The sequence below is a fragment of the Hippopotamus amphibius genome, chromosome 10, assembly GCF_030028045.1.
Source record: "Hippopotamus amphibius kiboko isolate mHipAmp2 chromosome 10, mHipAmp2.hap2, whole genome shotgun sequence".
NCBI lineage: Eukaryota > Metazoa > Chordata > Mammalia > Artiodactyla > Hippopotamidae > Hippopotamus > Hippopotamus amphibius.
This window is the reverse complement of record NC_080195.1, coordinates 55,429,518-55,442,467: the sequence shown is the minus strand read 5'-3', so window position 1 is coordinate 55,442,467 and position 12,950 is coordinate 55,429,518. Positions and strand designations below refer to the sequence as shown.

Here is a 12,950-nt window from a genome sequence, read left to right as displayed (position 1 = left end):
ATGATTATTTCCCTTTGAATTAGTAGGTCCTAAAAGAATAGAGTTTTTTCTGTATGATATAAATACATAGGATCAAGATTTGAAGCTTTTGAAATGGTAAAAATAATGAAGATATAGACTAGTCCTCTCTTCAACACAAACACTATGGAATCACTCTGTATCAGACCAATCATGTCACCTTGGTAACACAGAATAAGTGTCAGAAGTCGACCTAGCTCCAAGTACCTACATTGTGTAAACACTGCATAGCCTATACTCTTTTTGGTTTTTTTTTAAGCTCTTTATTGGAATATAATTGCTTTACACTATTGTGCCAGTTTCTGCTGTACAACAAAGTTAATCAGCTGTATTTATACATGTATCCCCATATCCCCTTCCTCCCACGGCTCCTTCCCACCCTCCCTATCCCACCCCTCTAGGTCATCACCCAGCATCGAGTTGATCTCCCTGTGTTATGCAGCAACTTCCCATGGCCTATACTCTTAAGCTGCTTTTGGATGGGATTTGAACACTTAGGCCTTAGGAAAGTAAAACACCAGAGAACAGAACTTGAAGGCTGGAACTCAATGAGTGTCTTCTTAGATTTAATCCTAAGGATGATGAGTTCCAAGACAATATCCTAGAGAGCAAACTGCAGTTTAAGTAAACTTTGTTGTTGTTGTTTTTCTAGTGAAGTGGGACAAGAGAGACTAGGTTTCCATTATCTTACTTCTACCAAAAGCATCTCTTTCTATGACTCGTCAACTTTTCAGGAAGGTAAAGACCAGGATTAATAAGCAGCGAGAATCAGTACAGTATGTCCAGCAATAGTTTTTGCCACTGATTACTCAGACTATTTATCAGTGTCTTTAAGCGGCCATCCATATTTGTCTGCACACAGAATTGCCATTCAGGGTCTTCCCATACATATTTTTACATAAGTAGATAAAAAGTTTCAAGGAAACATGGAGGAACGCTTCAAAGGATCAAAGAAGTCCAGGCACATGATCTCTAAGGAGGTTTGGAGGAAGTGCCTGAGAAGCAATGCATCTGTTCATTTATTAATTTAGAAAATAATTTATTGAGTAGCTACCTGGTATTAAGGGCTGGAGATTCAGAAACCGTAGATCAAGTCTGTGCTCTTAAGGTTTACCGTCTCTGCTTTGCCTTAATAATGATGACTGAGATTAGGAAATAATTCTAGGTACCAAAGTCAAAGACCTATTTATTTTGCCATATCATTTTTTTTTTTTTGAATCTTTCTTATCTATCACACCCCACCTTGTCTTTGTGAGTCACTTTCTGGCCATCTGCATTGCATAGCCCATCACAAAACATGAATGGTGGGAGAGGTGATGAGATGATTTGATTTGCCAGACTTTGGGAATAAGGCAGCTGGCACATCCTGTACCTAAATCAATTACTCCTATGCCTTACCTAAACACTTCCAATTGGTATATTAGACATTAACAACCTGTTCAATAGCAATTGATTAGATTAATGGTAAGATAATTGGATGCTTTCATTAGAATAGTCAAAGGTATGGACATAGCCCAATAACATCCTTTATTTCTCGAATATGTATATCTAAGGACTTAAACTAGGGAGATCAGAAGTACTGGCATTTTCAATATAGTGCCATAGATCTATTTCTTAAGCTGGGCATGAAGTACATGTGTGCTGAATACATCATAAAACACAAAAAGAGAAATCAGACAGACAGCTATTACAAAGACATTAAGACAAATATATCTTATATGTGTATCCCTTCTTTTGATATTTCCTCACTTTCTAGCAAATGTACTTCTTTCTGACCTAAGTTTCTTCATCTCTGAACAGGGTATTTCTTTCCCTTTTTTACTTTTATTCATTTTCTTACCCGTCCCTTTATGTCACATGAAACCCACTGCTTACAAGCAAGAGTAATTATTCACTGTTTCTCTTATCTTTGTTTCTCCACACATTCCTTCCAGGCCCAATGCCTGTGACTGTTTGCCATCTGAGAGTGTGCTGGTCTGTAAGCACAAATGAACGTTCTCTTAACCTAAGGACATGAGTGGCAGGTGAGTGAGTGGCAGTAAAATTGCTTCTGGTAAATGCAGGTGGGTGGAAAATGTTAGCTGCCTGATATGTTCTTTTAAATGCTGTAATAATATTTCTCATTTAATTAATAGTGTGAGGAGAGCACTGGTAAAGGCTCAGAGGGATGCCTACAGTGTTCTTCCACAGCTGTGCACAGAGGAGGTGGAGAACCTCTCCTGACAGGTTAAAATCATGCTAATACACAGGAAACAGGGTTGAAGGCAACCTGACACTCGTAACTCCAAAAGAGGAGACAGCCAAGAGTGGGCAGAAATCATGTGGACTCTTCCATAAGCCCCCCAAAATACTTTTGTTAATACTTATATAGCCTACCTGTATTTCAGAAGACATATTTTTAAATACAGAAGATCAAGTAGGAAGTTACAATGAATCTTCATAACTGACAGTGACTATCTGGACTCTAGACAAAGTAAGAGACCAACTAGAAGCAAACTAATTTATATTTGTTCAAAAAAACAGGCTCAAAGTTAGATGCATAGTATTTAGCCCAGATCTAAATGTAATTTATTAGCTTCCTCTAAAAGATGACTAGTTTAGAGAAGTTGGCTCTAGTTGAATAAGCTTCACAGCATTCAAATCCAGAGGAAAAACAATCCCTATAATCATGTTGGACACTTTTAATAGAATTTCCTATCTGTGAGTACGATGTGGTAAAGGAACCACTTGTGACTGAATGCTTCATCAGGACAGGCTATAACAGAGGTCAGTACTTCTATTCATTGTGGGATTATTTTTTAGAGAAGTAACAAAAGCTTCGGCCATCACCGACAGAAGTCAGAATATAAGAAGTGTAATTATTCCCAGAAAAAAATTTGTATTTTCAAGACCTAGGTAATATGTATGCATAATTATATGTATGTATGCATGTATATATGTATACACATACACATGCATGTATGCATATTATACAGATACACATGTACGTGTAAATATATGTGTGTGTGTGTGTATGTGTGTGTATATGATTTAACTGAAAAAATCACCTAAGGTTGGCTATAAATTTTCCCTATACAAAATTTCAAAAACAGGCAGCATATTAAAAGATGAAACATAAGTTCATGGCCACCTAGAATTTTACTTCATCAGAAAAGAATGCTTATTTTTAGTAAACCTAGGTAGCTATGAGATTAACAAAAAAAAAAATCTACAACTGATATATGGTAATCTGTGCTCATGGAAGTACATAGGTAATGTTTAAGGACAAATTGAAGAAGAAAGCTTAAGATCTAATATGTAAAACTTAGCCTGAAGTTTTAAAGAAAAAATAACTGTATTAAGTACATAACACTGAAAGAAATTCACAGCTTTTCCACAAGCATAAAGAGGAAAGCCAGGAAAAAGAAGACAGATCCTATGATATGAAGGTTCTCACATAGAGGGTTTGAGGAATACAGTAATAAAGAGAGAGCCTCTGCCTACAAAGACCTTACAACCTACAGGTTGAGGCAGACAGGTGCAGCAAATAGTTTTAATAAATGTCTGGATGTGATACACAGAGAGTGGTCAGAAGAAAAATACTATTTACAATACTGGCTGCAATTTGAGCCAAAGGATAGAAGCATTCATTCCAAGGAGAGATTACTCTTACCTTCCGGAAAACCTCTTTCTGGAATTCTTTGGTTGTATTCCCTCTCCCCACCCTGGTAGGTCTATCAGAAAGAAAGGAGATCAAGAAGTAATGACAACCAGGGATGTGGGCTTGCCCTCTAGCAGCTCTAGAATGAAGAACTGTTTTATGACATGGTACAGGGATCTAGAGAAGATGAAGAGAAAAGGGGTTACGTGAGGAACATAACGGTAGTCTGGGATCTTAGGGGAGAAAGATGGGTACGGGTTGAATAGTGCCACTCAAAATCCATAGGTTTAAGTCCCAACCCCTTGTATCTTAGAATGTTATTGTTTTTGGAGATACAGCCTTTAAAGAAGTGACTATTTTATTTTATTTATTTATTTATTTATTTATTTATTTATTTATTGGCTGAATTGGGTCTTCATTGCTACACGCAGGCTTTCCCTAGTTGCAGCGAATGGAGGCTACTCTTCATTGTGGTGCACAGGCTTCTCATTGCAGTGGCTTCTCTTGTTGTGGAACATGGGCTCTAGGTACACAGGGTTCAGTAGTTGCGGCACGTAGGCTCAATAGTTGTGGCTTGCAGGCTCTAGAGCGCAGACTCAGTAGTTGTGGCGCACAGGCTTAGTTGCTCTGGGGCATGTGGGATCTTCCCGGACCAGGGCTCAAACCCATGTCTCGTGCATAGGTGAAAGGGTTCTTAACCACTGTGCCACCAGGGAAGTCCAAGAAGTGATTATTTTTAAATGAGGCTTTTAGTGTGGGTCCCTAATCAATATGACTGGTGTCCTTATTTAAGAAGAGGAAAAGACACCAGGGGCATGTGCACACATAAGGATGACAGTGTGCAGAGGCAACAAGAAGGCAGCCATGTCCAACTCAAGGAGAGAGGCCTCAGAAGAACCCAACCTTGCCAGCACCTAGATCTCAGACTTTTGGTTTCCAGAACTGTAAGAAAATCAATTTTAATTGTTTAAGCCACCTAGGCTATGGTGTTTTGTTATGGTAGTTCTAGCAAATTAATACACAGAATTAATGTAGTTGGGATGAAAAAAGAATATTAAAATGAAAAAAAAATGTAATTCTAAATGTTTTTATTTTGTGCTATATTCTATGTCCCTTTATCATAAAGCCTTTAAAGGAACTCTATGTAACAATTTTGTGCTTGTAGTAATTTGGGGGAATAGAAGAAAAGAGGTGTTTATGAAACACAGGTCACAGAGACATCAGCTAAAATGAGGGAGTCTATAAATACACAATCAAGAATTCAACAAGAGCTGGGGGATTCTAGGAAGATGGTGGAGTAGAAAGCATCAGAAATCTGTCCTTTCCACCTAGACAGCAATTGCCCCAGCTGAATCTAGCTAATGTAACTCTTTTGGAATTTCTGGAGTCTATTAAAGGCTTGCAACTTCCAGGAGAGGGCTTGGATGGTAAATTGTGGTTAATTTTGGTCAATTTCACTTCTTAACACAGTAGCAGCTACCCATTGTCCATGCCTCAGCTCCATGGCAGGCAGCTGTGTATGTGATTATAGCCTGCACCCAGCTTGTAGAAACCAGGGTGAGCAAAAAGGACCCTGAGTTCCAAAGATTACAGATCTGTGCTCTGATTGCTTCATAACACAGATGTGAAGATAAAAAGGAAGAGGCCATTGTTCTTGCACCTCCTCCCATTATTGCAAACTCCTACCCCTTCTGGCTAAATTTCAGAAGAATTAAAGGATTGGGAATATTTATCCCCTTATTTTCCTCTTTTTTCCCTCTTTTGGGAGCCAGACATTGAAGACTAAGATAATTAAAAGCAACCACATAGATGAAGGAAATTAGAGAATCACTGAACATTCCCAGGGGAGGACACTGGCTTGGAAAATACTTGAAAACAACTTAGGTTTACCCCCCAGATTCATCTGTATCACAGAGGCAGTCTATAATAATCATTAAAAGTCTCCAATCAAAAGATAGATTAGCAGAATGGGTCAAACAAATGAGCAAACTATATACTATCTACAAGACACTCACTTTAAATCAAAAGACACAAATAAGTTGAAAGTAAAAGGATGGAAAGTGATACCCCATGCCAGTAGTAACTAAAAGAGAACAGGGGTGGCTACACTAATACCAAATAAAATAGACTTTAAATCAAAAAAGTTACAAGACAAAAAGAAGGGTATTACATATTAATAAAAGGTTCAATGTAGCAAGAAGATACAACAATTATAAACATTTGCACACCTAATAACAAACCATCAAAATATATGAAGGAAAAATTGACAAAAATGAAAGAGATAAACAGTTCTGCAATAATAGTTGGAGACTTCAATATCCCACTTTCAATAATCTACAGAAAAACCAGACAGAATATAAACAACGAAGAAAAGGACACAAACAATACAACAAACCAAGTAGATCTAACAGACATATACAGAACACTTTACCCACCAACAGAATACACATTCTTTTCAAGTGCATATGGGACATTCTCCAGGAAGGATTTTATGTTAGCCCACAAATTAAATATCTGTAGAGAGATATCATACAAAGTATCTTCTCTGACCACAAGAGGGTAAAGTTAGAAATAAATAAAAAAGGAGAACTGCAAAATTCACGAATTTGTGGAAATTAAAAAACACACAAAAGTCAACAGGTCAAAGAAGAAACTACAAGGGACTTTAGAAAACACTTAGAGATGGGTGAAAATAAAGTCACAACATACCAAAACTTATAGAATACAGTGAAGGAAGCACTGGGGGAAATTCAGAGTTAAAAAAGATTACATTAAAAAAAACAAAGACAGAAAAATCTCAGATTTAACAACCTAACTTTACCACTTACAGAACTAGAAAAATAAGAACCAAACTCAAAGCTATCAGAAGGACAGGAATAATTAAAGATGAGAACAGAGATAACTGAAATAAAGGCTAGAAAAATAGAGAAAATTTCTTTAAAAACCACAAAAATTAGTTATTTAAGATCAACAAAATTGGCAAACTAAGAAAAAGAGAAGAGGTTCTAATTAAAATTAGAAATGAAAGTGGAACATTACTACCAATTCTATAGAAATTTTTTAAAAAAGATTATACTTTGCAGACAGTTAAGCTAATTGTGCTCTTTTTCCCATGGGGGTCCAGTGTGCAGTGGCTTCAAAGAGCAGCCTCCTTGGTAATGTATGCAGCCTGTTGCCTGTATGGGTTGCCCTAAGGGACCTTAGAGTCAGCCTCTTCCAGTAGGCATTCATGGCGAGCATGCTGTCCCCAATCTAAGCTTCAGACAGGTAGGTAAGATGCCTTTGGAAAGCCCCAGGGCACAGTGGCCAGGGTCAACATTGGCCAAGTCGTAATGTCCATCCACACCAAGCTGCAGAACAAGGAGCATGTGATTGAGGCCAAGTTCAAGTTCCCTGGCTGCCAGAAGATCCATATCTTCAAGAAGTGGGGATTTACTAAGTTTAATGCAGATAAATTTGAAAACATGGTGGCAGAAAAGCAGCTCATCCCGGATGGCTGTGGGGTCAAATACATCCCTAATTGTGGTCCGCTGGACAAATGTTGGGCCCTGCATTCATGAGAGCTTTGGCACTGTCTCCTCCTTATTCATGCCCACCAATAAATCCTACTTTCCTGTCAAAAAAAAATAGATTATAAAAGAGTACTATGAGCAATTGTACACCAACAAATTGGATAACCTAGATGAAACAGACGGATTCCTAGAAACACAAAACCTACCAAGACCAAATGATTTAGAGACAGAAAATGTGAACAGACATAACTAGTAAGGAGATTGAATTGGCAATAAAAAATCTCCTGGCAAAGAAAATCCCAGACCTGGTGGCTTTACCAATGATTTCTATCAAACATTTAAGAAAGAACTAACACCAATCTTTCTCAAACATTTCCCAAATAATGAAGAGAAAGGAACACTCTCTAACTACTTCTATGAGGGCAGCATTACCCTGATACCAAAATCAGAAAAAAAGACACACCACAAGAAAACTAGAGAATAATAATTCTTAAGGACACTTATGCAAAAATCCTCAATAAAACACTATTAATAAAAAACAAATGATCACCTGAATAGATGCAGAAAAAAGCTTTTGATAAAATTCAACATCCACTTATGATAAAGACTCTTCAGAAAGTGGGCACAGAAAGTACATACCTCAACATAATAAAGACCATATATGACAAACCCACATCTAACATCATACTCAATGGTGAAAAGCTGAAAGCATTTCCTCTAAGGTCAGAAACAAGACAAGGATGTCAACTCTTGCCACTTTTATTCAATATGGTTTTGAAAGTCCTACCCACAGCAATTAGAGAAGAAAAAGAAACAAAAGGAATCCAAATTGGAAAAGAATTAAAACTGTCACTGTTTACATATGACATGATGCTATATATAGAAAATCCTAAAGATACTACCATTAAACTACCAGAGCTCATCAGTGAATTTGGTAAAGTTGCTGGATTCAAAATTAATATACAGAAATCTACTGCATCTCTATACACTATGAACTATCAGAGAAATTTAAAAAGCAATCTCATTTACTATCACATCAAAAGGAATAAAATACTTAGAAATAAACCTACTTAAGGATGCAAAAGACCTGTACTCCAATAACTAGAAGACGCTGATGAAAGAAATTGAAGACAATACAAACAGATGGAAAGATATACTGTGTTCTTGGATTGGAAGAATTAATATTGTTAAAATGACCATACTACCCAAGGCAATCTACAGATTCAATGCAATCCCTATCAAATCACCAATGGCATTTTTCACAGAACTAGGACAAAAATTTCTTTAATATTTGTATGGAAATACAAAAGGCCTCAAATAGCCAAAGCAATCTTGAGAAAGAAAAACAGAGCTGGAGGAATTAAGCTCCCTGACTTCAGATGATGCTACAAAACTATAGTAATCAAAAGAGTACGGTACTGACACAAAGACATAAGATCTATGGAACAAGAGAAGACAATCTCCTCAATAAGTTGTGCTGGTAAAACTGGACAGCAGCAACATGTAAAAGAATGACATTAGCACATTCTCTAACAAACACCATATACAAAGATAACCTCAAAATGGATTAAAGACGTAAAGGTAAGATCAGATACTATAAAACTCCTAGAGGAAAACATAGGCAGAACACTCTTTGACATAAATTTTACCAATATCTTTTTGGATTTACCTCCTAGGGTAATGAAAAGAAAAGAAAAGTAAACAAATGGGATCTAATTAAACTCAAAACCTTTTGCACAGCAAAGGAAACCATAAACAAAATGAAAAGACAACCCACAGAATGGGAGAAAATATTTGCAAACAATGCAACTGACAAGGAATTAATTTCTAAAATATGCAAACAGCTTATACAGCTCAATATCAAAGAAACAAACAACCCAATCAAAATATGGACAGAAGATCTAAACAGACATTTCTCCAAAGAAGACATACAGATGGACAACAGGCAAATGAAAAAAAATGCCCAACACTGCTAACTATTTGACAAATGCAGAGCAAAACTATGAGGTATCATCTCATACCAGTCAGAATGGCCATCTTTTAAAAGTCTACAAACAACACATGCTGGAGAGGGTGTGGAGAAAAGGGAACCCTCCTACACTGCCGGTGAGAATGTAAATGGGTGCAGCCACTATGGAGAAGAGGATGGAGTTTCTTTAAAAAACTAAAAATACAGTTACCATGTGATCCAGCAATCCCACTCCTGGGCATATATCCAGAGAAAACTATAATTTGAAAAGATACATGTACCCCAATGTTCATAGCAGCACTATTTACAATAGCCAAGATATGGGAGCAACCTGAGTATCCACTGACAGATGAATGGATTAAAAAAAGATGTGGTATATGCACACAGTGGAATATTATTCAGCCATAAAAAAGAAAGAATGCCATTTGCAGCAACATAGATGAACCTAGAGATTTTCATACTAAGTAACATGTCACCCTTACCTAACACCATATATAAAAATTAACTCAAATGGATCTATGACCTAAATGTAAGAGCTAAAACTATAAAATTCTTCAAAGAAAACAATGGGTAAAAGCTTCACCATGTTGGGTTTAGTAATGATTTCTTGGATTTGACAGCAAAGGCATAGATAAAAGAAAAAAATAGAAAAATTTGACTTCATCATTTTATTTGAATATGTACATCAAAAAACACTATCAACAGAGTAAAAATCCAACCCACAGAGTAAATATTTATAAATCATATATCTGATAAGGGATTAATATTCAAAATATGTAGAGAACTCCTAAAACTTGACAACAAAAAATAAATATTCCAATGCAGAAAGGGCTTGGATAGACAATCCTCCAAAGAAGATATATGTGATCGATAAACATATGACATGATGCTCAAGATCACCAGTTATTATAGGAATGCAAATCAAAAGTACAATGAGATACTACCTCATGCCCATTAGAAAGACTGATCTCTAGTTAAAATGTCTTACCATATAATGTTAATACTGTGTAGATGACACTTTCTTTCATATACAGCATGAAAGATGATACACTGAACTAGATATTAAAATGTGGAAGCAACCCAAGTGTCCACCGACAGCTGAATGGATAAGCAAAAAGACAAATACTGTATGATTCCACTTATACGAGGTACTTAGAGTAGTCAAATCACAGAGACAGAACATAGAAGGGTGGTTGTCAGGAGCTGGGAAGGGAAGAATGGGGAGTTACTGTTTAGTGGGCACAGAGTTTCAATTTTACAAGATATAAAGAGTTCTAAATGTGAATGATGGTGACAGCTGCACAATATGAATGTATTTAATATCACTGAACTCTAGACTTTAAATGGTTAAGACATATCACTCTAAAGTGATATTCTATAATCAATATTGAAGTCTCATGGAGTAGTTGACTTTGGATTGGTTTTTCATACATTAAAGGTGATGAAGAAGATTCTAGGTTGAGTAAACCAACATGATCAAAGACAATGTCTGCAAACCTCTTAAGAATCCCAGAGTCTGGTGACACAAAACAAGTGAGAATGCACATTTTATCATAGTGACCTCTTCAGGGTCCTCCATTTAATATCTAGTTCAATGTATCATCTTTAATGCTGTATATGAAAGAAAGTGTCATCTACACAGTATTAACATTATATGGTAAGACAGGTCAGCAGTAAAGAGATTGGACTATGAATTCATTTATGATCATTAAAAAAAAAACAAACATGATTGAAGCCTTGTAGGACAATGAAAATTTTCTCTGTGATGCTGAAGATAGCATTGGTTACCTAGTCATTTTCAATAAAACTACATTAAGTTGTAATAAAATAAGAAGTTGGTCTTGTACTGTATTCGAGAGAACTTATTTTTTGTGTGATTTTCATGAAAAGCTTCTAGAAAACTGGTAGGCATTTGTCGTTGCATGGGTATATGCCACTTGACACTCAGTACCTATCTTCTAAGAGTTTTAATAAGCTTGACAAGTATTATTACAACATTAAATGCATTTTACTAGAGATGAGTTGAGGTGTGAGGATGTTAAGTGTCTGACTCCATGTCACCAAACATGTCAACTATAGAGATGAAAACCAAACTGGTCATCTGCACCTCAGCTGCTAGATTTCGGATTGTATTGGGCTGGCCAAGAAGTTCATTCTGGTTTTTCTGTGACATCTTACAGGAAAACACAAACAAACTTTTTGGCCAACCCAATATTTTGATCTATTATCCCTGAATTATACAGAATTTCAATGAAAAACAAACAAAAATATAACAGAGGATAGTCGGGAAATCACTATTGGCAATCACGTCTTACTTTGCAAAGCCGCTATACTGTTAACACCTCATTTACGGATGAATTTTTGGTGTCACCCAAACTACAATCAGCCTACAAATTTCTCCACAGGTTAGGCAACTGATCTAGACTTGCGAATTGGAAGGTCACAATTCCAGGACCCTAGAGTCTGAACTGCTACCAATGGAAGTTCTGAGAATGAGGAAGTTGTGATGTTTTATACAATCATCTCTCAGGATCCATGGGAAATTAGTTCAAGGACCCCCCGTTGGATACCAAAATCCTTGGATGCTCAAGTCCCTTATATAAAATGTTGTGCATACTCCTTAGTTGAATAAATAATGGTTCAGCCAAGATGTAAGATGCCTCCCTGCCAGCTGTATTGCTCCTTAAATCCTTCTTCTGCCTTGGGCCAGGCAACAAAAAAGGATGATTCCCTTTGGTAAATAAGCCATCTACTTCACAGAGCTAATATCATGAGAAACGAAAGAGCAAATGTATGTGAAAATTGCTTTGAAATATATGCTACGCTTTCCAAATTCATGCTACTCTGTCTTCTTTGTCTATCATCACTATTATGGTCATCATTATATTACTACTGAGAGAAGAAAGGGAAGCTATTTAACCACTGTTGGGGAAAAGAACTCTAAGCTGTGTTCCAAGCTGAACTGTTTTGGATTGCTGTTTGTTGCTGGGACAGTATTTGAAATAGATAGATAGATAGATAGATAGATAGATAAAATCAAAAAATAAAACTTTCACCACTAAAAAATAATTTTAGAAACAGTTTTAAAGAAAATGAATGCAATACATTTAGCAAATTCATAAAATATCTAAAAAATGAAAATAGCCAGTATATGAACCCTTATTCCCTCCATCTAATGCTAAATAGTACTAACATTTACTACTTTTTCTACAAGGATTTTTTTTGTGCACAAGTTTTGTTTTTGTCTTACACTGTGACTATCAGAGTATACATAAAAATGTGGCATCTTTCCCTTTTTCTCTTCTTTTTTATCAAAAGCATTTTTTGTTATTTACATAACACCAGTGCTTAAGGGTGGATTTCACATGTAATATCTCTAAGGCGTTTTCTTAACTTTCATAGTTGAGGATCATAACATCATCCTGAAATTAAGCACTGAGAAGAAACTGAATATAATCAACAATTTAAGAGCATTCTAGATTATTATTTTAGTAATTGAAGCCCCTAGTGTTTTCAAGATTAAAAACATAGACCGATTTTATAATAATTTGTATATATTTTACAATAAAAATAATAATTTGTACATATTTTTACTGTGTATAAATTTCCTTTTTACAATTTTTATCTGACTGCAACAATACACTAAGTTCATTAATATTCAGGGAGTTTCACGACTATTATGGCAGGATTTTCTCTTCAGAACTTTAGAATAATTAGAATAATGTTTGCCTACAAACTTTTAGAACACAATCTGTAAACTGGAGAGGTGCTGCCATTAAATGCTGTGTGTCTTATCAATTCCTTATAAGGA

At 36.0% G+C, this 12,950-nt stretch overlaps 1 protein-coding gene and 1 non-coding gene across 2 annotated transcripts in view; one reads left to right on the top strand and one right to left on the bottom strand.

Moving 5' to 3' along the window:
* LSAMP (limbic system associated membrane protein) overlaps positions 1-12,950 on the bottom strand; it is a 626,032-nt gene that overhangs the window by 543,882 nt on the left and 69,200 nt on the right. The gene's annotated exons all lie outside the window — the stretch shown is intronic.
* On the top strand, positions 6,736-6,870 carry LOC130830653 (small nucleolar RNA SNORA70). Its single transcript, XR_009047826.1, has one exon. It is a non-coding gene; the product is annotated as a small nucleolar RNA SNORA70 (small nucleolar RNA).